Source organism: Nannospalax galili, unplaced genomic scaffold, assembly GCF_000622305.1.
Source record: "Nannospalax galili isolate Female #2095 unplaced genomic scaffold, S.galili_v1.0 scaffold690, whole genome shotgun sequence".
NCBI lineage: Eukaryota > Metazoa > Chordata > Mammalia > Rodentia > Spalacidae > Nannospalax > Nannospalax galili.
In genome coordinates this window covers 1642763-1669628 of record NW_008329288.1, presented here as the reverse complement: position 1 = coordinate 1669628, position 26866 = coordinate 1642763, and the positions used below count along the sequence as shown (strand labels likewise).

Here is a 26866-nt window from a genome sequence, read left to right as displayed (position 1 = left end):
GTAGGAACTCAGGGTAGGAACCTGGAGGCAGGAGCTGGAGCACAGGCCATGGAGGAACGCTGCTTACTGACTTGCTCCCTGGCTCCTGCTCAGCCTGCTTTCTTATGCAACACAGGTCCACCTGCCCAGGGGTGGCATCACCCACCGTGGGCTGGGCCCTCCTACATCACTCATCAAGAAGATGCCCCTCAGACATGGCCACAGGCCAGTCCAATAGAGGAAATTCCCCAATTGAGGTTCCCTCAACCCAAGTGTGTCAAGTTGACACTAAAGCTATCCAGCACAGGCCTAGACATACTGAAATGATGCGACATGAAGAACTGATACAAGTCGGAAAGAACACACCACTCAGACATCACTGGAATCCATTCATCTATCTACTTCCTGTTTCCTGGCTGCTTTGACTATAAATAAGGAACCCAGGCTGCTGTCCATATTTCTGACTGAGACAAGTGACTGAGAAGTGGGGCTCTTACGGTTATGGGCTGGAAGGTGTTGCAGGGAATGGAGGTACTGAAGATGTGGAGATGGAGAGCAGAGTTGGACATAGTGGAAGAGGGCCCAGTAGAAAGATGCCTAAAGTTCTGAGCAGGGGTTTGTAGGGTACCTAGAAATTTGGAGGGCAACATCAAGGAACTGTTGACCTGAAAGGAAGAGGGTGCCTCAAGCTGAATCCTGAAAAAAAGCACCCCATTTGAAGGAATAAGAATTCCTCATTCAAAATTAACACTACCAACACCTCAGATTAAACAGCTTAAAAAAGAAAAGATGGGCTGGAGAGATGGCTCAATTGTGGCATCCATGTGGCAGCTCACAACTGTTCATAACTCCAGTTCCAGGTCTCTCTTCTGACCTCTGCAGGTATTGCACAACATGGGTGTACTTACACATACACAGAGGCAATACACTCATGTACATAAAATAAAAATAAAATATTTTTACAAAAGAAAAGACAGAACTGCTTATTCAGGGATGGAATCAAACAGGCTTATAGGAAATGAGTTCTGAAATGTTACTAAATCTCTCTCTCACACACACAGAGAGAGAGAGAGAGAGAGAGAGAGAGAGAGAGAGAGAGAGACCTTTCAAAGGCGTTACAGGCCAGGAAATCAGAGAGAGAGAGAGAGAGAGAGAGAGAGAGAGAGAGAGAGAGAGAGAGAGGCCTTTCAAAGGTGTTACAGGCCAGGAAATCTGACATGCCCCAAATCCCAAAACTGCCCATGCCTCTGTGATTACTAAAAGCTTTGATTGGTGAGTCTCCCAAAATACGAATAACAGCTGGCATTCACCTTTGAGTTATTATTTAGGAGGGACCAGAGGACAGAGAGGATAGGAGGGGCAAAGAAAGTGCTGTCGTGAGTCCCAACAAACACATTACCCAAGAGTGTGTCATTCTCTGGGGGTTACTGGATGCTTTTAAAAACTAAAGTATCCTTTCAAGCAGTCATGTGCAACTGACAGTGATGCACTGTCTGACTGCTGCAGAGCCCTGAGGTGGGAGGAGGAATATGTCCATCTTATAGGAGAACTGCTGCTATCAAACTCCAGGTCCTGCTCTTCCCACCAAATGAAGCCCCTCAGTCATTAATGCAGACAGACATCACCCGGTGTGTGAGCACATATTAATGCCTTGCCATCATTCAGGTCAACCTTTTTCTTAAAGACTGGCACCCACAGACTTCACAACCTTTCCCCAGTCTCTCCTGTGTCTCAGCTGAGTCAGCCAAGCATACAAATGACCCTGCTGCCTGCAAAAGTGTTTCCTTTCACTGAGGACCAACAAGAATGGAAGTGACTTGGAGTCATGGCACCAAAAAGGCCAAGCGAGCAAAGAAATAATCAACTCCACATGAGCCACTCTGGCACCAACACAATGAAAGGAGTCTAGGACAAACCCCGGGAAAGGTCATGGGGATCAAGGGTCACGGGACAAAAAGGCAACAGTGAGGGGTTGCCAGCTGCAACAGGCATCAATGTGGTCCTAATTAGACACCAAAAGAAGCTCTGAGAGCAGAGTTAGGCTCCATTCACAATATTTGTGTGTTTTTTAAAAAGACACATCAAGTGTACATTCCCACTCTCTAACAGATGATTTCTTCCCACTCTGGAACGCGGGAAACCAAGAATCAATTGAGGCCAGATAATTCTGGCATCCCCAGTGAACTATACAGGAGAGTTATGAATATTTAAAAGCATAGCTGCACACAAATGGTGAAATGCTATACAACATCTTGGGAAAGATCACTAAAAAGATAAAATACAGAGAATTTCAAGGGGATTACTGTGCAAGTACCATGGAGGCAGCACTTGCCACAATGCACTACTCAGTGGATTTGCAAGTTTGCTGTTGGCATTGGCTTCGTGGGAAAAAATAACAGAGTTATGGTAACCACAAAACAAACTCTCCAAGAAAAAAAATGTTAAGTTTGCTAAGCACTAGCTAAATTAGAACAGACTAATGTAGCAACGATGCCATCAGTCACTTGGCTAGCCTTCACTGACAGAGGAGGGTGGAGACAGTGGAAAAGAAAAGGTTAGGTAATATTATTAATATTTTTCAAAAGCCCAGAACTTCACAGACCTTACCAAATGATGCACTGAGCCAATCTGAGCCCAAGATTTTCCCTGACAGTTAATTACAAAACACTCACCCTCATAGGGTTTGGCTTAGATTTCATTTTAATAACAAGAGAAAACTCAAGGAGAAACTAATTTCCATGAAGCATATTCTAGTATATACAGTCAATCACTGAGGAAAGAGCAAATAAGAAAAAAAATTAAGTTTCTTAGAAAAGTATACTTGCTGTAAATAAACTTGTCAGTGCTGGTGAACACTGGATCTGTCACAATGACTTCTATACCACACTACCTGTTGGCTTATGAGTTTCCTAGGCTTGACAACATATTGATAGTAATTTCAAGTTATCTATTTCATCTTTAAACTTGGCTATATAAAATAACTGAAGAGCCCTAGATGTCTTATGAGCACCACTTTGCTCAAATTTGTGATGGGAATTAGGTCAGATACAGCTTCATCAACCCTGTCATTCCACCACAGACGGGTGACTGTGTGCTGATAATGGGGCTCTCCAGGCGCATTCAAAAGTTGACACATAACTCAGTCATGGATTACCACCTAGTCAGTACATCATTGGCCCAAAGTGACTGATAAGTTTAAACATAAGTAAAACCACATAGTAGTCCACACCAAGAAAACCAGCACTGCAAAAAAAAAATCTTACTTTAGGGGCATGCAGTTAAAATCAAAGTAATGATCAGGTTACATTACATTGATGAACAAGAAAAAAAGCAAAACAGGTCAATTAAGATCACAGTGCCTTTGTAAACACAGCACTATAGAGTATGGAGCATTGATCCAACCAGAGAGCCTGAGAAGCCGCCTACATTAGGACATTTAAAAAAAATAAAAATATTTTTAAAAATTACACTGGCTATCAGTCAGCAGGACAAAGGAAATAAGCCAAGATACAGAACCAGCTTGGAAGACAGACATTCCAATAATAAACTTTTCTAAAGCTGGGCATGATTGTGCATGTCCTTAATCCCAGCACTCAGGAGACAGAAACAGGCAGATCTCTGTGAGTTCAAGGCCAACCTAGTCTACATAGTGAGTTCCAGGCCAGCTGGGGCTACAGGGAGACCCTGTCTCAAAAAGACCCCCCCAAAAAAACTTTTATAAAAATCCTTTAATTATTTTCAGTATTAATATAAAAACGAGGCATAAAAATCATTCTCATTTATGATTATACCTTATTTTTAACTCCATGAAGCCTTAGCTACAATATTATGATCCAGTATTTTCATTAATGTATATTTTTTAAAACTCCGGAATTAAAAAATAAGCTTAAATGTACTGTACCTGGTAAATAATAAACTCCAAGTTTCCTGGCACAGTAACAGCAATATGAGAGCAAATATAGCTCTTTAAAGACACAATCCTGAAACTGTTGGTCATCCTCTCCCCTCGTATTTCAGTTGTACAGTAACAGGCAGGTCCTACCTTTTCAGGATACACTGCACATCAGTCTGCATTTATACTCTTGGAGGTTCTGACTCTTCTTAGACATTGCTGACTTTCATGTATAACCTAAGGTTTTTGGTTTTGAAGTGAGGTTTTATTTTGTTTATGTTTTTGTTTTTGCTTTTTTTGAACTTAGATTTTATTCTTTTTGAGACTCGCAAGATAGCTATGGACTGGAATGTTATCTTAATCGTCCAACATCTCCTTATGTAGCCCATTTTTAGGAACAAATATGAGAGGGTCATGATTTGTAGACTGAAAACCGTCAAGAGGGTCAGGGTGAGACAGAGGGCTTAGTGGGTAAAGGCCTTCGCCTGGAAAGCCTGGCAACCTGAATTTAATCACTGGAACCCAGGTAAAGCTGGAAGGATAGAACAGGCTTCACAAAGCCATCCTCTGGCCTCCACCTGTTTGCAGTGGTACTTGTGCACACACATACACACACACACACACACACACACACACACATTGTACACACAAAATTAATTTTTTAATTCTTAAAAAACAGGTTTTTCAATAATTTCTACAACAAAATATTAAATGCTGTCTTAGTCTATTTCTGCTACTGTAACACAATATGAGACAGGACAATTTATTAAGAACAGAGATCTGGGGTTAGACAGATGGCTCAGTGGCTGCTCTTATAGAGGATCTGGGTTCGATTCTCAACACCAACATGGCAGCTAACAACCCTCTATAACTCTAGTTCCAGGGGATCCGATGCCCGCTTCTGTCCTTTGCACGGTGCTCTCACACACATGCAGGTTTAACAGCCATACACATAAATTTTTTTAAATTGAAAAAAAAAAAAAGAACACATCTATTTGGTTCTCACAGTAATGGAGGCTAGAAGTCCAAGAGATCAGTGCTGGTATCTGGTGGGGCCTTTGTGCTGCCTCATTCCACAGCAAAGAGCAAGACAGCAAAAGAGCAACAGATCAAACTCCATTTGTCCAGAAGCCAATCCAGAGATAACTAACCCGTACGCATGATGGTGACATTAATCCATTTGTGAGGGCAGAGTTTTCACCACAGGCCAACCAAGCCTGGCCACCTGAGTTCCATCCCTGGAACACAAATAAAGGTAGAGGGAAAGAACTAACTCCAAAAAGCTGTCTTCGGACCTCCCCACCATACGACACGTATGCCCACGCACATACATCATATACACACAATAATAATAAAAGTTTTAAAAGCTTTCATGAAAAGAATATTCAGACAGAACATTTACTTAGTGTGGCATAGTACTCTTAAAGGAAAAAAAATCTCCAGTCTTTTTCCAGTAGAAGTCTATGACAAACATTCCTAACTGCCATACCTAGATGAAAAAAGAATACATAAAAGCCTGCATATACATGATGTCTTGCCTTCTCTGTGGCAGACTCCAAAGACTGCACTGATGAAAGGGGAAGAGCAGCTAAGGGATCTGACCATCAACCCTTAGCTCTAAAAATGAAGCTCAGCACTCCATGGATAAATAGGAAGTAGATGTATTTGCTAAAAAAGAAAAAGAAATCAAATAAATAAAAGTTAAATTATTTAAAAAGAGACATGAAGTTCGTGATTTCACTATAAGAACTTAAGTGAGGGTGACCCCTTTACTTTATATTCAGGGGAGGAAAAAATGGAAATTTTTCTGGTAAACACTGTTTTGTAAAAGTGATACCCACCACTTCAGAGTCAAATTATCAGTGAGGTATTCATAGAATTCTGGAAACATTGTCAGAAATGTGCATACAATGCAAAACATAAGTCTTCTCATGACAACTTGGGATTTATGTTAAAAAAAAAGGGAATCACAGGGCTGGAGAGATGGCTCAGCAGTTAAGAACACTCGTTGTTCTTGCAGAAGACCCAGATTCAAATCCTAGCACCCACATGGCAGCTAACAACTGTCCGTAACTCCAGTCCCAGGGGATCCGACAGCCTCTTCTGACCGACACGAGTGCACTTACCTATGTGCAGACAATACACATAAAATAAATAAATAAATAATTTTTTTTAAAAAAGGGAATCACTGAGTAAAAGAACATTAACTATTAGAAAACTACTCGGGTGGCAGAAAGCAAGCTGGATTTGATCTTTGCGTGTTATACGCATGCACAGACAAAAACCACACTGAATCCCATTAATATGTACCATTAATACATGTTAACAAAAACAAAATTAGTTTTCAAGATTAAGAAAAAGGGGGTGGGGGAAACACAAGTTTTCTAAGAACCTACATTTGAAGTATTTCATCACCCCACATAATCACCTCCTCTTTCTCCCCTGGCTTCCCTGCCAACCTAAGCTAGCACCTCAAAAGTGAAGCCTAGACAGCAGGTGTGGGTGTTCCAGAGCATCAGATATTTTGTTTATCTAAATTACAATCTTTACTTGAACAGCTTCAGGGTGCAAATAAAACATAGTGCTAATCAAAATAACCAGCAGCAGTACTAATAAAACATCTAAAAAGCTACGTTTTTATAGAGAGGCTTTTTAGGGCCTTGCCTCCTGACCTCAGTATACAGAACAATGAATAGGACCTTAAAATGAGGTGAGGTATCCCAGCTTCTGCTGGAGAAGGGTAAAAGCAACTTTACTCTGTGGCCAAACAAAATCGAACCTGATACTGAGGTATCCTACATACATGACATGTAAATCTCACACAGAGAAACATCTAGCCTGAGAATTAGCAAAGTCATGTCCTAACTTAAACAACTGTACTGATGATTCTCTCAGTTTACATTATAGCAATACTTCCCAGGCCTTGGGAGGTTGATAATCAAATTTAAAAATAAGTGCTGGGGTGTGGCTCAGTCTTAAGGCAGTTGTAACATGAACAAGACCATGTTCAATCCCCAACAGCAGAAGATAACAAGAGGAAAAAGAGGAAGAAGAAATGTTTAAACCACCTATATGCCCTATGTATGATGGCCAAAAATCTGTCAAGCAAGAATACTAGCCTTTTAAATTAAGAACTATTATCTTCCAAACTTGCTTCTTTCAAACAAGGCAAAAAAGGCAAGCAAGAAGTAATTTCAGAATAAATTTGGCTTTAGGAACAATCACTGTATGCCTTTTGGCTATGTTTTTCTTGTTTTAGTCTAGATAAGTCCAAAATCACTAAAACTCATGCTTGTTTAAAGATCAGTGCTGCCGGGCATGGTGGTGCACACCTTTAGTCCCAGCACTCAGGAGGCAGAGGCAGGTGGATGGATTTCTGTGACTTCAAGGCCAGCCTGTTCTACATAGTTCCAGGTCAGCTGGGGCTACAGGGAGACCCTGACTCAAAAAAGACCAAAAAAAAAAAAAAAAAGAAGACGACCATTGCTAAGGAACTAGAGACTGACGTTTTCACTGTGTTGAACCAGTACAGTTATAATGCTCAGCACCACAACTTCCTTATGAAACAGGCTCTTTTATCTTAGCTGTGCCAGGCCTTCTCATCCGTGTCAGTACTACTGCTCTGCCTAACAGCAACAGGTCTCTGACACTCACAAAGACCAAGCAATTCCAGAAGCCCATCCTGTAATTTTATGATCATTTTCCCATCAAAACAGGCCAAAATTTTAGGCCCTGCAGGGAAGCTGAAGTTTCAAAGGCAGATACTTACCATATCCAACCCTACATTCAACTCCAATAGATCCCTTTACCCCTTGTTCTCCCTGCACAGTGCTCTAAAACTTCCTTCTTCAATAACAGCCAAACTTTCACTTTAATCTGACTTCCCATGTGTAAAATTGTAACTGGAGCCAGTCACCACTCATCAGAGAAGCTTCTTTTGTATAGATGAAGACTATTATAGTGTTCCACAACTGGTCACACACAGAGAAGTGTCTGTCAGATGCCCAACCCTAAGTAACACATCTCCAATGGAACCTCTATACTTAAGGCTCATAGAACACAGTGTAACAGGGGTAGAGAGAACACTAATGCATCTCTCGACTCTCATCAACGAAGCTCCCTCATGCAACAGAGGGCAATGAACACAAAAGGCTACAAATGGCCAAAGTTAGAGAATAAGAGTCTGCAGAGTCTGAGCCCTGGGCAGGACTCCTATATTAAAATTCACCAGCCAGGGCTCAGAGACCATTGTGGAAGGGGAGGTAGAAAAATTTAAGAGCCAGAGGAAGAGGTACATAACCACATGGAAACAGAGTCTTACAGGCTCCTGAGACCTTGCTCACATGAACCCAAAGCAGTATGACAGTATGCACAAGACCCATGCTGACTCAATCAGACAAAAAACCAGCATAGAACTGGGGAAATGGGCAGCAGACTCCAACCTTAGCCAAAGAACTACTGGCAACTGATTATTGTTGGGTTAGGGAAAGTCGATCTTCTTTAAGGGAGAGACTACATATGGTGATTAGACCCCAGTGGATGAGGTTGCACTGAGAGACATCTGGGTATACAAACTTGTCTCGATAGGCCTTAACATATATGACAGAATGCATGAAATCTGGTGCGGTGGGCTATGGTGGGGTCCAGATGGGGGACGGGATATAAAGATGATTAAGAAGTTTTATATGAAATGCGCAAAAATTCAATAAAAAAATACATTAAAAAATTGCAGCTGAGGAGAAGTGGTAAAGTACAGATCTTCATTTTTACCTTACCTGCTACAGTATACCCAGAGTATACTATAAGGAAGGAAAAAAAAGAGAAATTAGATTAGATTATGTTCAGTTCACATAAATCTGAGTTTGGGACAGGCGTTATGAGAAATCTCTGTTCCTTCCATTCTCCTTCACAGAACCTGATCTAAAAAAAGAAAAGCTTTATTTTTATTTATTTTTATTTCATATGTATGAGTGTTTTGCCTGCATGTATGTAGGTGCACCATGTATATGCAATGCTCACAGAGACCAGAAGAGAGCATCAGACCTTGGATCATGTGGGTGCTGGGAACCAAACTCAGGTCCTTTGCAAGAGCAGCCAATATTCTTAACAACTGAGCCATGTCTCCAAGCCCAAGAAAAGCTTTTTTAAAAAAAATTATAGTGGGAGCTGGAGAGATGGCTCTGTGGTTAAGAACACTGTTCTTGCAGAAGACCCAGGTTCGAATCCTAGCACCCACATGGCAGCTAACAACTGTCCATAACTCCAGTTCCAGGGGAGCTGACAGTCTCTTCGGTCCTCTGCAGGCATTGCATGACACAGGTGCACTTACCTACATGCAGGCAATACATGCATACACATAAAAAAATAAAAAAAATAAAATATTTTTTTTAATTTATAGTAGACCTAGATTAACCACTTCATTGGTTCCATGATAGATCAAGTCTGGTTTGCTCACCACTGCATATTTAACAGGAAGTATCTTTCATAAAATATATCTTCATAAATTCTATGCATGAATAAACGTACACTGCATGAGAAACCTCACAATGTTTTCTGAGGATGACTGTGTTACTTAAAAAAAAAACTACTCATTTACTATGCTAAGGAAACATTCTGATACATGGTGGTGTATACCTTTAATCTCAGTCCTTGGGAGGCAGAGGCAGGTGGATTTCTGCAAGATGGAGACCAGTCTGGTCTACATAGTGAGTTCTAGGGCTGGGACTAGGGAGACCCTGTCAAAACAACAAAAACAACAACAAAAACCATTCTAGTAATCCAACAAGAAATGGTAAGATGAGTCTAACAACAGCCGCTTAAGAGAATCAGCATTAATATTCTATGACCAGATCATGAGGACCTCCTCTATTTTCTTTACTTTTTTTTTGGAGCTGAGGACCAAACGCAGGGCCTTAAATGCTCTACCACTGAGCTAAATCCCCAGTCCCACTCTTTACTTGTTTTTATAACAATGTTTACTTGTTTACTTTATGTCAGTTTTTAAAAATCAGTAGCCAATGTTTTTCAAGATGATTAGCAAAGAATATGATGCAGCACTAAAGAGAAAGACCACAGGCCAGAGTGAAATTAGGCCAAACAGTGTTATCAAAAGGCCCCTCTTAGCGTAAGGAGACTCATCAAGACAGCAACCAGAAGCATTGCTGCATTGCTAGTTCGCAAAATGGTCATCAGAAGGCATAAGCAAATAGAAATATCTACATTTAGGACTGTTCCAGAGGCTCTGTAGCCAGACATACATAACATGTTATGATTATCTTCATATATTTATGTGAGGAATTAGCATTACAGGCTAAAATAGCAGGATTTTATGATGCATGATGGTCATGTTTCCTATAATATGATATGAACTTACTATGTATAGTCAAAATCACATAACAGCAAGCTCTGGTAGGTCAAAGCTCTGCCGAGTAACAACAGAGTACTCAACAGGAGATAATTCAGCTGGGTAAAATTCCAACCACATAGTTTTATAAGTCCTAAAATCATCAAGCCAATCAGTCCCATTTCCTGCCAACACTTTTTTTTCCATCTTGAATTTGGTAAATAACTAAGGAAAATCAAGTACATTTTAAGTAATCTGCCACAATGGCAATTTAACTTACATATACATGAAGAAGTTATTCCAGTATCAGGCAGTATCAAGTTGCTGATACACATAATGCCCACACCCCACACAGCATGGTTCAGCAGTACCCCATCAAATAAAAATGTTTCACCTGTGATCCCAGCACTCAAGAGACTGAGGCATAAGGATCATGAATTTAAGGCCAGCCTGGGTTACATAAAGAGGGGAAGAAGAGAAAGGGAGGGGAAGGGAGGAGAGGGAAGAGAGAAAAGGGAAGGGAGGGTATGGTGGATTGAATGAAGTGTCCCCCATAGGCTCAAGCATTTGAGTATTTGGTCAGTTTCGCTCTCTCTGCTTCCTGTGCCTGCTTGAAGATGTGAAAACTCAGCTTTCTGCTCCAGCTGCCTCCTGCCATGCCTCCCCACCAATGATGGACTCTCATCCCTCTGGAACCACAAGACCAATAAACTTCCATAAGTTATCTTGGTCAGAAGTTGGTACCAAGAATGGGGTACCACAATGAGGAACTCATCCCTCTGGAACTATAAGCTCAAAATTCTTCCTTCTATAAGTTGTCTTGGACATGGTGGTTTATCACAGAATGAAGAAGTAACTAATACAGAAGGAGAAAGGGAAAGGAAAGGAAGGAAAGGGGGGAAGGACAGAAGGGGAAGGAGAGAGAGTGGATAGGGAAAGGGAGGGGAGGGGAAAGGAAGGGAGGGGAGGGAAAGGGAAGGGAGGGAAGGGGAAGGGAGAGGAGGGGAGGGAAGCCAAATAACTATTCAAGTTTGATTGCTAGCCTTGTTTCAGCAAAATATAGGACACTATCAGCTCAGTTAGACATATTAGCTAAAATGACATTACTAGTCAAATAAATACACAGCTATCTCCTTGACTCCACACATCTTCTTCACAAATGTGTATTGAGAATGCTGTTGGGAGATAAAGAAAGAATTACATTTTCAAATGCAAGAGTTGCATTCCCTGAAATTATAAAAGCTATAAGAACCTTGTAAATGCTACCCAACTCTGCAGCCACAAGACCACCACCCTATGAAAACTCTATAAATGCAATACAGCCAAGCTTTATCCTCTATTTTATAGGTCCCAGGTAGGATATCTTAAAGCTTGTACATTGGTAGAATTGTGCTACAATGTTTTCTCCCGAGTATATGTTCAACACCACTAAAAAACTTACTATGCTTCCCTGCAAACCTGGATTTCTTCAGAGAGTTCAGTAATTAGGCTGATCAGTGGAGAAGAAACGTAAGATTTCAACACACACCTTTAAAATATTTTTAAGCATTTTAAGAAAAGTATCTCCTTCTAGAAGAATTATTACTGTCACTGCTAAAGACAGAAACACTACAGGATATAGGCAATGGCCAGCGGAGGGCAGGAGCTGTGCCTACACCTTGTCAGGTTCCAACAGCACCACTCCCCTGGCTCCCATCTGAGGCTCCCCCTCCACTACTAACCTTTAACCTTCAAGGATCACTTGAGAACAATTTAAATGTATCTTGGCTGGCTAGGAACAAAATGGAGGAGACTGGGGTGAGCTGACAGGAGCATTGCCTTAAGTCAAATGCTGTGTTCAATGACCCCATTTTATTCTTATTTCTTTCTGTGGAACAACTTTTTCAATGGCACCCATTCCAGTTACCTGCTAACCTACCCTATAATCCTCAAATGTAGGACATTTCAAATATGTCAACAATATAGGCATATAAAAATTCTAGAAATACTTGGGCTTCCTATAGCTCATACTTATGCTCTTGAATAAAAAAATTATCATAGTAAGCCTCATTTGTGGCTTTACTTTCAGAAATTTCAGTTACTTGTGGTCATTCATGGCCCAACTATATTAAATGGAAAATTCCAGAAATAAATTAATTTGTAAGTTTTAAACTGTATGTGGTCTTGTTCTATCCCACCCCATCCCGTCCAGGCTCTGGAGTATCCCTTGTCCGGCATATCCATGCTGTGTTTATCACTCACATGCTAATCATGTCTATCAGGATAGACGATGGCAGTACACCATGCTTGTGTTCAAACAGTTATGTAAAAATGGCCCCAAAGCACAAGAATAGTGGCACTGGTATTCAAACAGAATAAAGAGAAGCCATAAAGTAAAAAGATAAAACCTCTTGATAAAGAAATAAAAAGGATTGGGTAAGTACAAAACAGAAGGAATTTCAAGAGAGAAGACATATAACTTTTATTATATTGTTATAATTTTTGTAGAAAGATATAGAGGGATACTGATTTGAAAAAGGGTCTTGCTATATATGGACCAGCCTGACTGAACTTATGATATTCCTGCCTCAGACTCTGGGGTATTATGATTTTAGGTATGAGTCACCATGTCCAGGTAGTTATTTTTGTTAATCTCTTGTACTTAATTTATGAAGTAAATTTACCATAGATGTATAGGTATAGGGAAAAATAAGTATATGACAGGCTCAGCACTAAGATGCCTTGGAATGTACCCCATAGACAAAGGAAGACTACCATATTAACAGAGAAGTTAGCAAAAGATACCAGCAATTATCTGCTGTTTTCAAGAACAACTAGATATGAAGTATAACTCCTTTACAGCAAGGTTCATTTTCCTAGTATTAAGTTGAAGTATATTTATATTGAGCTTGAGGAGATAGAGGGGGAAGGAAGAGTTAGGAACCTGAAATTTTAGATCAAGAAATTCAAGATGGTATTCATATTCGGCCTTTGAAGGATCTGTGACTTTACTCAAAATCTCATCAACAGATAGTACAGCCTCACCTAACTGTAGCCTTACCTAGGAATCACATTTTAACCAGCCCAAGAACAAAAAATACACCCTATATTTATCGCTTTCCAAATTTTATTCCCTATTCATTTTGCTCTGCTGGGCTCTATTAAGCAGCACTGCAATAATGACACATCCTATCAACAAGCACCAAGAGCAACATAGATGGCAGCAGCCAAGATTCTCATCCACAAAGCACCTAGAAAGTACTCAGTCAACCAGGATCCCAGAGTCCTGAGTCCCACCATTCCATTAGAAAGATGGGGAAACCAAAGTTTCCTCAGAGAGTGCAGACAGGTGAACACAGTAGAGTCCTGCTTTTGACTGCATTAAGCTGCTATGATACATCACCTGAAATGTCTAGGCTAAAGCTTCTATTATGTAAAATGAACTCACTGTTTGATTCAAAGATTTCACTAATCTAGAAGTTGCAAATACTAAATCTACTCAAAGTATGAGTGGGGTTTTCTTCTAGCCCTACCACCATTTCCACAAACAGGAAATGGTCTTCAGTAGCACTCAGAAATCTGCGTAGACAAATGACTAAAGTGTTGCCAAGAACATTTGGCACATTCCAGTCACATGTGGTGTCAGTGAGAATGAGACATGGAACAGATAAACCAGCAAGGAAGACATTCAATGGCCCAGAACATGCTATTACAAAGGTCCACGTTGTTTCTTATCATTGGAAAGCAAGGAGCTAAAAATGCTTTCAACCCAAATGTTTCCAAGTAATTCAATCTCATTAGAAAATGAGAAAGTTTCTCATTAGAAAAGGGGAAAGTTTTCTCTTTTAGGTTCATCCCATTATTCTAAGGAATATACAGTGTCAAAGAAATCCATGTTAAAGATGTTAAGCTAAGAAGCAGGATATCTACGAGTTCAACAATTAAATCACTTAAAAGTCAAGTTAAGGACTGAGGACATATTTGGTGGCAAAATGGTAACCTACAATGCACAAGGTACCAGGTTGATCCCCAGCACCAAAAAAAAAAGGTAAAAGTCAAAGTTAACCTGCAGATCTAAAATTAATACATTGTTTTTAAACCATTTCATTGTCATCTGAGAAACTTCGTAAAAATTAATGCATACAGCTATAGATAAAATTATATCTAACAGTTTACCTTTGGTAAATACAGATCAGATTAAGCATTCATTCTTGTTCAGTTTTTCTCTTTTCAAATTAAAAAAAAAAAACACACACACACACACACACACAAAACTTGAGAGACAAGCATCATCAATCACCAAGAGGGTCTGGTTCTGATATTATATGAGCTCTGTCAACCTTAATCAAATTGCCTGCCAGATTGTAGATAAGTAATGACTTGCTTAGGTTAAGCCAGGCCAGAGTTTTCCTTCTGTAGTATATACATCTCCTGAGTGAAAATAAACAGTCTCACACCTCGCACTGGGAGCTGCACTCTGCTGGGATTACAACTCCAACAGAGGAGGAAGGGCAAATTCTGGCCCTAAGGATATCTGCTTTTCCTTTGGCCATCAAACTATTTTAAACCATGTCATTAAATAGTAATTATTTAATGATCTACACCAAAATAACACAAATTAGATGCTGTTAAATGCTTTAGCACTGACTTCTGTCTTAGACAACATTACAGCAATAGAAAACAAAACAGACATTACTAACAATTCACCAAAGTAACACTGAACCACTTAAAACCCACAAAGCTTTGAATTCCTACCCTAACATATCCAAGACATGAAAACGCAAATTCTGTTTTAAGACCATCAGTCACTTCTGGATACAGAAAGAACAACAGGGAATGACTAGTAAAATGAGAAAGAACACATCAATTTAGAGGTTGCATTTGTTCTACAACCACAGACAAAAATAAAATGAACCTTATTTCCAAAATGTCCCCTTTGCTAATTCCTTTCTTTAATACAACTGGAAAGAACCTTCCAGTTGCACATTCAGCCAAGATACATTGCAAAAAAAATTCTAAGCATCCAAGTATTTTCCCTACTCCAAAGAAAAGGGTGAGAAAGCCAATATCCCAGTGACTAGGGGGGGAATGAAATACAAGGGACCAGGAGGTCAATTTTAGCTTAGCAAAACTCATTTCAATACTTTCAATACTAGGTTAATAGACTCTAGAACATACAACTTGTGGTTTAAAATTATCAAAGACAAAAGAAAACCTCAGAATTTAGCAATTTTCATCTATGTACAAAATGTGTGATTATGACTTAAAACAAGGCTTAAAAGAGACAGAAATTTCAAATTACATCCTTTCCCAACATCCTACAGTGAGATTCTGAAGGACACCTGACTGAACTAGATTAAAAACTACACCTGCTACCGCTGGCCATGATTCTTCATGATTCCTTGTTCACAAAAACCGTACTATTTCATACATTTCTTATAAGTAGGAAAAAAATAACTGAAATACTGTGCAAAGTAGAAAGGGCTCTGTAAAAGTAATTTAAGGAATGGTCACCATCAGAAACACAGGGAAGGAGAAGTGTATTATGTATAAGGAATAAGAAGAAACACAAAATTAAGAGTTTATAATTGTTCAGCAGGGGAACTGAGGACAGGGTATCCTTGGCTCCCCCTGGGCCTATCTGTGCATGTGTCTCCCAGACTAGGCTAGGACTTTTCTTTCCCAATCGGGGGGAGGCACCATTCTTATAAGTCCACAGGGTACCTCAACAGACAAGAGCCTTGCTCTGCAAAAGGAATACTTTAGTCCTTTGTTACCACATTAATTATTGTTAAATTCCCACGTGCACAGACAGCACACATTCACTCTAGGTGAATCAGACACAAAAGACACAAGTATTTCTCAGTGGATTAGAAAGAATTTTTCCAAGAAAATGAGGACTTTGTTTGCCTACTAAATGTCAAAGGGGGCTTTACTCCCAGAAAATTCATATTACAACATGAAGAAAAAAAGTCATATTTGTACAGATGAAACACTCAAAACTCAGTTTCTCACTCTGGGTTGTTTAAGCACTATAGAATTTGATTATGTGGGGCCTACTGATTTGATTCCATCGCCTGCTAACATCTATATACAAATAACAAATACAGTTGGCTAAGAAAACAAGAATCTGACCAAGTGTTACAGTTTCTATTTACAGGGCTAACTACTTCCTTATATTTGCCCCAATAATCTATCTAACTAGGAAGAGAAATCCCAAACAAAGAAGTCACACACTGAGAATGCTTCTTTAAGTAATGTTTACCATCATTACCAAATGGGGTGGACACATTAACCTGAACAAATACAGTTGGCTAAGAAAACAAGAATCTGACCAAGTGTTACAGTTTCTATTTACAGGGCTAACTACTTCCTTATATTTGCCCCAATAATCTATCTAACTAGGAAGAGAAATCCCAAACAAAGAAGTCACACACTGAGAATGCTTCTTTAAGTAATGTTTACCATCATTACCAAATGGGGTGGACACATTAACCTGAACTTCCCAAAGTTCCCATTTAGAAATCCACTTTGGGAATTAGCTATGAGATTCATATTAACATTGATAATACACACAGTCAAATCCCTGAACTAAAATTTATCTGATGCCACAAACCCTGATAGCAGCTCTCCTCGAAAGCTGCATTGCATGATTTAAAACCCCACTGTGGCTGCTGTCATAGCAACAAATGTGAAATTATTCTAAGACCTAACCACTATGACAATAGTTCTTTTAGAACACATCCTCAAACAAAAGAAATAACAAATCATGACAATTGCGTTTGCTAGCCTAATAGGAGGCCACGGTCAACAACCAGTTTTACAATGACTCAAAATTGATTTTAGTTAGCCAGGGGATTATGAAAAAAAAATTCAACTCAAACACATGATGAAATCTGTATGAAAGATTTACAGATGACTATAGTCAAAACAAGACTATTAAAATTTCTTTTAAGGGAGAAATCCAACTAAAATACAAAATAATTTAAAATATAGTAACTAGAGCTTGGAATCAGGACTGTGGAGTTGGATCGGTTTATTTTTGCTGTAACCTCAAAATGAACTTATACTATTTTTTAAAAGCCTATTTTTCAATAAACAGGAATCAAACTACACTGATTTAGAAGTCAGAGGAAATCCAATCAGATTATAATGTGACTTAAAAATATATTACAGAGCCAGGCGTGGTGGCGCACGCCTTTAATCCCAGCGCTCGGGAGGCAGAGGCAGGCGGATCTCTGTGAGTTCAGGGCCAGCCTGGTCTACAAAGGGAGTTCCAGGACAGCTGGGGCTACAGGGAGACCCTGTCTCAAAAAGACCAAAAAAAAAAAAAAAAAAAACCCACAGATAAAATTAAAATATATATTACAGAAAAATTCATATTTAAAACTGAGTTGGAAAGTATTTTTAACCTATCCAACCCAACTCAGCAAAAATTTATTATACTTCTCAACACAGAGCAAAACGTAAATGTCTTTATGCATGAACATCCAAGATTTAAAGAAGACTCAATTAAATGACCTTCTTTAAAATGGAATCCTAAAAAAACCAGTAACACCATCAGTCCTGAGTCAGAGGGTGGAGAATTGCTGGGAGTCTGAAGCCAGGCCCGCTACAACAAACAAAATCCTGCCTCAAAAAATAAGTGGCAAGATGGCTCACTGGGTAGAGGTGCCTGCACACAGGCCTGAAGACCTGAGCTCAATCCTGGATCCCACAAGGTGGCAAGAGAGAACCTGCTCCTGAAAGTTGTCCTCTGAACTCCATGCATGCTATGGCATGTGTGTGTCTACACACACACACACACACACACACACACACACACGCACACGTATGTGTGTGAATAAATAAATATTAAGATAATAAAATGGCAATCACACAGTAGGCTGGTCCTTTGAGGTAAGTCATGGATATGACACAGTAGTTAAGCCTAAGGTATGGCTCCACTCGGGTTTTATATGCTATTAAGAGCTATAAAAATATCTGCTCAGGGGCTGGTGAGATGGCTCAGCGGTTAAGAGCACTGGTTGCTTTTGCAGAGGACCTGGGTTTGATTCACAGCACCCACATGGCAGCTAACAACTATCTGTAACTCCAGTTCCAGGGGATCCAATGTCTTCTTCTGACCTCCAGGGGCATTGCAGGACACAGGCACACTTACATACATGCAGGCAAGACACTCATATCCATAAAATTAAAATAATAAATTTAAAAAATTGTTTTTAATATCTGCTCAGGGGCTGGAGAAATGGCTCAGTGCTTAATGGCTAAGTGGTTAAGGATGCTCTTGCAGAGGACCCAGGTTCAGTTCTCACCATCCATATGGTGGCTAACACCCATCCTTAACTGCAGTTCCAGGAAATCCAACACTCTCTTCTGACTTCCACCAGCACTGCACAATTGTGGTGTATTTGCATACATGCAGGCAAAACACTCATACACGTAAAACAAAATTTTTTTAATTAATTTTTTTTAATTTAAAAGTATCCTCTCAGTATTTACTAGTCCCAAGACTGACTACAGGTAATGCTCAGACGCTAGGACACCGAATGCCTTCAGTAGGCTGCAAGCTACAGACTGCCAAGCCATGAGGCTGAGTTCCATTTTATGAGGGCTCTTCATGGCTACTCTCTTTCCTCAAAGTCACCATGACAGGAATGCAGGCTTTGCTGAGACAAAGGTGAATGATAGGCAGTCCCTCCTTTCAAGCTCCACTGTTCACTCCCTGATTCTTACAGACGTTCTCATCAGGTTGTTATTTTGTTGTACACACGCCCTAAGGCCAAAACCAGGGAAAGCAGCCAAAAGAAATGGGCAGGAAAAAAACTATCTTCTCCCTAGCTCCTGATGCTGTTTTTTTTAATGGAATGAAAAGGCTGCCAAGTTCTGATGCCATTACAGTAATTTCATGGACTGATAAAAGTAGTATTTTATCCATTAAACATTCATTTTTACCTCTAGCCAGGCAATGTGTACAATTACTCACTGAACAAATACCAAATTATTATAAAATGGAGCATACTAATTACTTTTATTCTGATACCATAAAAGTCCAGTAACTGTCAGAAATTTGCCTAACAAAGAGACAGGGACCAGAATGTATTTTTTGGTACTTATACACCCAAGATAACCCCTGTAATAAGTGTCTAAAACAGAAATAGGAAAAGCATGACCTCAGCTCTCCAGGCACCTAATGATATCATGTAGAACAAAGACACACAAAATTGTTAAAATATTCAAAATATCTGACAAGCATTCCAGTAATGATAGCTGATACCCTGGGCTCTCAAACACTTTAGCCAGATTTTACTGTTGTTTCCTTTGATCTTCATTACTGGGAAGCTATGAGAGCTCCTGAACTTGACATTGACAGTCAATGATTTCACTGGATTTTTAAAAGGAAAACTTGTGTGTTGAAATCACTCATGGATCTAGAGAAAATAGCTTAGTATCCTATGACTTCTCTGTCCTCCACCCAACTCATCAACACTGTGATAGTGACTTTTCATCACAGAGACAAAATACCTGATCAAACAATTTCAGGGAGAAAGGATTTACTTTGACTCATGATTTCAGAGGGTTTAGTCCACGGTGGCCAGCTCCACTGCCTTCATGTCTGTGGAAATGTGCAACACAGCAGGCTGATCGCCTTATACCCAGGAAGTAGAAAGAGAAAAAGAAGGGTCCAGGAACTAGATATACCCTCAAAACCATGGCCCACTACCTCTAACTATGCCTACCCCCTTACGGTCCACTCAGCATAAACCCATCAATAGGTTAATCCATTGATAAAGTTAGCTCCCTCATGATCTCATCATCTCTTGGCACTACCAGCCTGAGATCAAGCCTTCAACACCTAAACTAAGGAGAAAGAGCACATTTCATTTCTATATCAGCTACTTTTCTGTTACTGTGATAAAATTCCATGACCAAGGAAACTTTTACAGTTTACTGGGCTTACAGTTCCAGAAGGATAATAGTCCATCATGGGAGAGAGGCATGGTAGGAGATAGCCTGAGTAGAAAGCTGAGGGCTCACATCTTCAAGCTCACACAGGAAGAAGAGAGAGCAAGCTCAAAGTGGGGCAAGTCTATGAACTTTCGAAGCTCCTCCCCTGCCCCCATGACACACTTCTTCCAGCAAGGCCACATCTTCTGAAAGGTTCTGTGACCTTCCCCAAACAGTGCCATCAACTGAGTATTCAAATACTTAGAGCCTACTGGGGACAATTCTCATTCAAATCACCATAATATCCAAACCATAGCAAATATCCAAACCATAGCAAACAGCATTTGGAAACTTGTTAGAAGGGGAGAATCTTGGCCTCTACCCATCTACCAAACTAGAATTTGACTTTAACAGACTCCAAGAAATTCAAATGCATATCAGTGATTTTCAGGATGCCTTAGCATTAGATAAGTGGTAGGGATAACTGAAGGAAAGGGTGAGTGGGTGATGAGAGGGGAAAACTACATTGTCCTCAGAGTAAGATGAGTGTGTATGCAATTGTGATACAGTGTAAATGTTTTCAGAATCAAGTTTTTGGCCTGCAAGAAAGAAATATCAAGCACACTGTAATACTAGCACTTAGGTGATGGAGGCAGGAAGATCAGAAGTTCAAAGTCATCCTCAGCTACATAGTGAATTGAGGCCAGCCAAGGCTACAATAAACCCAGGCTTAAGGAAATTAAAGAAAAAAAAAAAAAAAAAGGCAAAGAGAGATGGAAAAAAGAAAAGGGGGGCATAAAGCATGGTGTAGTCACAGGATGCAAAGTAGCTGGTATGGCATAAGTACTTGGGTAGGCAATTAACCCTGCACATACCTCAAAAAAATACCTGAGCACCAGGGATGTAGCTCAGTGGTAATGTTTGCTTAGTGTGTGTGTCCAATCCCCAGTACCTCAAATAAAATGTTACTATAAGGTGCTAGAGTGATGGCTTAGTGGTTAAGAGCACATACTACCCTTGGAGAGGACCCAAGTTTGGTTCCCAGCATCCATGTCAGGCAGTTCACAACTACCTGTAACTCTACCTCCAGGGGATCTAATGCCTTGTTCTGTCTTCCTCAGGCACCTGCATTTACATGCACATACCCACACACAGACACAGACACACACATACACATAATACAAATAAAAATAAGACTTTAAAAAAATACATTTTTTCAAAAATTTCAGAAACTTGAAGGATTTTTCAGGTGAGCAGACACATCATCAGATTCATGTTTTCAGAAGAGTGTTACTTAGGCAAAATGAAGAAAGATGGATGGTTCAGAAAAAAAGGAACCAAGACTGGTAACATGGAAACTAGTAGCCAGTTTGGCTACCAAGAGATTGGTTTGTTTGTTTTCCTCATATTCTGGATCTTCTCTCTCCTGATTTTTTAAATCTAAGTTGGAGACATTACATAATAGTAACACAGAAAAGACAGACAAGATTTGCTTCTAAGGACAGGGACTTAAAATAAGGAGAGCATTTGTGTGACTACATGGATAGAACACAATATAAACTCATGCTGCAGATGGGTGGCTCAGTGGGTGAAAGTGCTTGCCACACAAGCCTGACAACCAGGAGTCTGTGGTAGGAGGGAATTGGCAAAAGGCGAGGCTGACCCCTGAGAGTGGTCTCTGACCACATGTACGCAAAACCCTGAATGAGCTCTCACATGTCACACACACAATAATAATAAATAATAAATTAAATAAAATTTTTTTAAAAAATCTTTTTTTTTTTTTTTTGGTCTTTTTGAGACAGGGTCTCCCTGTAGTTCCAGCTGTCCTGGAACTCACTATGTAGACCAGGCTGGCCTTGAACTCACAGAGATCCACCTGCCTCTGGCTCCTGAGTGCTAGGATTAAAAGCGTGCGTTACCACGCCCAGCTAACATTAAAAATTTTAAACATTAAAAATTCAATATATTTTCCTATTTTATGAGAAAAAAATATTTGATGATTCAGGATCCCACAGTCTTATTAACCATTCTAAATACCAATTATTACTATAAAATACCATATTTAAGATTTTATTATTACTTTATACATATGAGGGTTTTATCTGCATGTATGTAAGCATACCACATGCATGCCTGGTGTCTGTGAAGGCCAGAAGAGGGCATCAGATCCCCTGGAACTGGAGTTAAGGATGGGTGTTAGCCTCCATGTGGGTGCTGAGAACCAAACCTTGGATTCTGGGAGTTGCTTTTAACCACTGAACCATCTCTCCAGCTCCAAAACATCATACTTCTAAGTTAAGCACACAGATTAACTATGTATGGATCCCAGGAACAATCTTGAATAGTTCTGTCACCTGGTTAAGTCACTGATGCTGGCCTTTCTTCCTTTGGGAGCTATTTTTCTCTTGAAATTCAAATTTAGAAAAGTTTGGGTGAAGGAGAGACAAGAACATTTGTTACTTTTTACTTTACATCAAATTTGTAGGCTTGAACGAACAATTTACTAGGCCAACAGAAATACTGTATTTATAAACTATCATCATTTCTGCAACCAATAACTTCAAATGTTAAAAAGATCCCTACTTTCTCTCCTTTAAAAACATTTATTTTTATTTTATGTGTGTGAGTATTATGGATAGATGTACGTAAGTGCACCTGTGTCATGTAATGCCCACAGAGGTCAGAAGAGGGCATCAGATACCCTGGAACTGGAGTTATAGACAGTTGTTAGCCACCATGTGGGTGCTGGGAACATCAAACCCAGGTCTTCCACAAGACCAGCCAGTGCTCTTAACCACTGAGCCATCTATCCAGGCCCCCCATCTTTTTTTAAAAAAAGACTTTCACTATGCAGTTTAGGCTGGCATTCTGTATACACCACTATGCCTGACTCCCTAGTCTCTCTTAAAATAAAAAGACAGAAAATAATAACTGACATGCCTATTAATGATAAACTAGGAATAATACTTAAAATTAAAAGAGCGACAAGTAGAGGTAGTCGCCAACTTTAAGCAGGGGCTAGTTTGGAAAAATGTATTTTTCTACTGGCTACTTTTTCCACTTTGGAAACAAGACACATTTTCTTCCTATAGAACTAGGCTAAAGTGGGTATACAGCCTAGCTATACCATGGAAGCCTATTTCACGGAAACTTGGTACTCTCACAAAGGTTCTTAGAGGTCACTGGTTCATTCTCTCACTCACAGATGACATTCTTTGCACATTACCCTTTACAAACAGCACTATAACAGTGCAGAAGGGCTCATACCCTTCAAAGAAACATGTCCTCAAATGAGACAGCTCTGTTTGTTGGACAGTTCTTTCTTCTGGAACATAATCTCCATCTATGAGTGCCTCTACAGAACAAAAGATGAATTGCATGTCACCACTGCAACTCTCCCCATAGCTCCTGGCCACTGAAGTTCTAGCATGCCCCTGGGAGTGAGGGGGACCCTTTGCTGCCCATGACTGTCTGTGAAAAATGACCTGTGTCAAGGAGCCATGAATAGTAAGATTTAATAAACTTACAAGTGCTGAGACTTACAATGTCTCTTGAGAGAAAAATGGCTAGTGTCCAAGCAAAACAGCCGGAAAACCCTTAATCAACATCTCTAATAACAGAAGACAAGCCATTCATTACACTACAGTCCCCTCCAAATTCTGAAGAAAAACTTGGGATCATCGCTACCACTTTGTATTTTTGCTTTACTGCTTGTGAGATAAATTTCATTAAGCATAGCCGGGAATTCCAAAATTATAAATAGAAATTCTAAATGTCCAGCAATTGTTAAGAAGTATCATGGGGGGGGTGCTGGAGAGATGGCTCAGCGGTTAAGAACACTGTTCTTGCAGAAGACCCGGGTTCAAATCCCAGCACCCATATGGCAGCTAGCAACTGTCCGTAACTCCAATTCCAGGTGATCCGACAGCCTCTCTGTCCTCCACGGGCATTGCATAACATGGGTGCACTTACCTACATGCAGGCAATACACGCATACACATAAAATAAAAATAATAAATAAAATATCTGAAAAGTTAAAAAAAAAAAAAAGTATCGTGGGTAAAATTCTTCTCTATAATAGAATGTGGCCTTGTTCTTCCTGGACCATAACATCTTAGTTCATCCTCTTCTACTTATGGTAGACCTTTTTTTCCCAAAAACACAATATATGTATACATGTATTTGTATGTACATACATTCTGCTATTTGATTTTCAATTCAATGAATGACACTAAAGTTGAGTATGTGGGTATTTCTGTCAAATTCTAAATATTGTTCATGGTGTTTGATTCTGATTAAAAATAAATGTATCATCAGAGGACCTGGTTTATGGAATTATAACTGGAGCTAACTGAATTACCTCCCACTCAGGTTTACATTTAAAAACTAATGACATCATGGTTATTTTTCTAAGATAGTCACTGGGATCTGGTTTTCTAACAATTTAAAAAGAAATGTTATTTTTCTTTTTTCTGCCAATGACTGTGTACCCCATGGGCCAATAAAATAAATTTCAAAATGCACAAAAGACTCTGTAACAACTTTAAAAGTATGAATTAGGATTGCACACAACAGCATGGATAAACTGCACAGACATAAAGAATTGTGCAGGAAACCATCACTGTTTGAGTCTATTTCCCCAAGTTCAAGAACAGGCAAAATCATCTTACAGTGAGACTGATTAGCATGGTTGTTGCCTTGCAAGGGGAGGGGAAGGCAGAGGAAAGGCACCAAGGGAGCCTTCCCAGGAGAAGGAAGTGCTACCTGAATAGGCTAATGATCACAGAGGTGTGTGCTTACCTAACCATTCATTTGGCTGTTCACTGCCTACATAAGGTATATACTTGTGCATATTGTTATATTTTGCTTACATTAGAAAAAGCTCAATGCATTGCTTCCAAATGCTGTCTAAGGTTTCAACTGGAAATATAAGAAAACTAACATATCAAGTTTGCAGCAGTTACATGTGACACACTGTTACTAACTTCCAAGACTTCCTCCTTATTTAGTACTTGAAAGCAATCACTTCTGGGCCAAAGTAATACACTAACAGGCACAGAAGGAATTAATAAAAATAACAGCAGCTAACATTTATAGAAGTTTTACTATCTGCCAAATGTTTTACTTTCATTAACTCATTTAATCCCATGGTGGGGAGACATATTCTCCATTTTAATCCCCATTTAACAGATAAAGAATCCAAGGCTAGGTCAAGATCATTGCCTAAGCTCACATAAACAATGAGAGGAACAGCTGAAAAGCAAGTTCTATGTCAGCCTCTTGATTCAATTTCTATTATGGTAATACAAAAATAAAAATCAACCACATAGTTTCAAACAAGGAAATACGAGCAAAATATGTAATCCAAGTTCAATAATGTAGCCAGCATACATATTTTTTGTCTATTAAAAGTCACACCATAGTTTCCAAGAACTGAAGCTCCTACTCACAGTCCAACTGACATACAGCAGAACAAAATGTTCTATGCCGTAGGTTTGGGTTTTTTTCAAATCATCTCTGGACATCAAAATATACCATATAGCAACTAAACTGTGAAGTCAGACAGGCACTGACATCAGAGTTTACTCCAGTTCGTGCAAAAGTCCTTTCAGTTTGGCTGTTCTTGTGGAAGGCATGCCCAGAAAGAAGGTGGAAAATGATTAAACATATTCTAAAAGGGATTATCCTCCAAACATACTGTATTGTGGGAGCTGGGTACAGGACTACAAGGAATGGAAAGAAAAGAACTGTGCACCATCTCCATGACTTTAGTCAGTAATAAAATATATCACATTAGCCATCAAACATGCCGCTACATTCTACATGAGTTGAAAACTGTTAGCACTGAAATTCACATTTCCAGAAAATGAAAATCAATTAACTATACCACCCACAAACCTGAACTGCTTGCTCTTCCCTGCAAAAGTACAAGAAAGTCAACTGGGCTAATATTCTGAAAAAAAAAAAAATGTATCTTTCCAAAAAGATACTGGGGGCAGAGCAAGAAGAGATGAGGGGGAATGGAGATACATTAATGTTTCTCAACAATTTTGTTCCAGAGATTTTACAGAATGTTTTTGGTAGCTAGATTTCCATGTACTTGGGGCTGCTGGCAAATCTGCAAAGTCATGGCTTAAAATACTAGAAACCAAATAGAATTCATTAAAAGTGAACAGAAAAGAGAGACATGCCATAAATGAATTTAAATCTTGTAGTGTAATAAGATAACAAAATCATAAGAAAACAAAAGTAGAAACTAATATATGCCTATTCAAACCAGTGTTTCATCTCTGCAAAAGCAATTGACATCACCAAAAGCCTGACTGCTCTCAAATTTTAAATTATTACAGAATACATCGGCCCTTACAGGCAAAACCAAACTGTAACATAATTTTATGTATTTATCAAAAGATTGTTCAAAGAACACTTACCAACTGTGCGACGTGTATATGCTTGTGCTCCAGAGCACAGAACAGCGCCTTTCTGTACTTACACTGGGTTCGCTTCAATGCTAAAGGCACATCACACTCCTGCTTGTAATAAAGTCCCCACTTGCAGTCTGCCTTTGGGTTGGGCTTTTCTCTTACAAGATAAGCTGTTAAGTCATGCCTTGATTTTAGATCTGCTAACATACTGAGCCTTCTAATGCAGCCTGCTCTCAGCTCCCCATACCTCCCCCAGCACTACTCAGCTACACACACACACACACACACACACACACA

General features: G+C 39.5%; 1 protein-coding gene across 9 annotated transcripts in view; it reads right to left on the bottom strand.

Annotated features, from left to right (window-relative positions):
• The window catches only part of Cdon (cell adhesion associated, oncogene regulated), a 125364-nt gene that overhangs the window by 94187 nt on the left and 4311 nt on the right, over nt 1–26866 (bottom strand). The window contains exon 1 of one of the 9 annotated variants that reach the window (XM_029564354.1): nt 26576–26706. The exons of the other annotated variants lie outside the window; for them this stretch is intronic. The gene's annotated coding sequence lies outside the window, so the exon portion shown is untranslated. Of the gene's footprint in view, nt 1–26575; nt 26707–26866 lie in introns of those variants that run through there. 9 annotated transcript variants of the gene reach the window in all.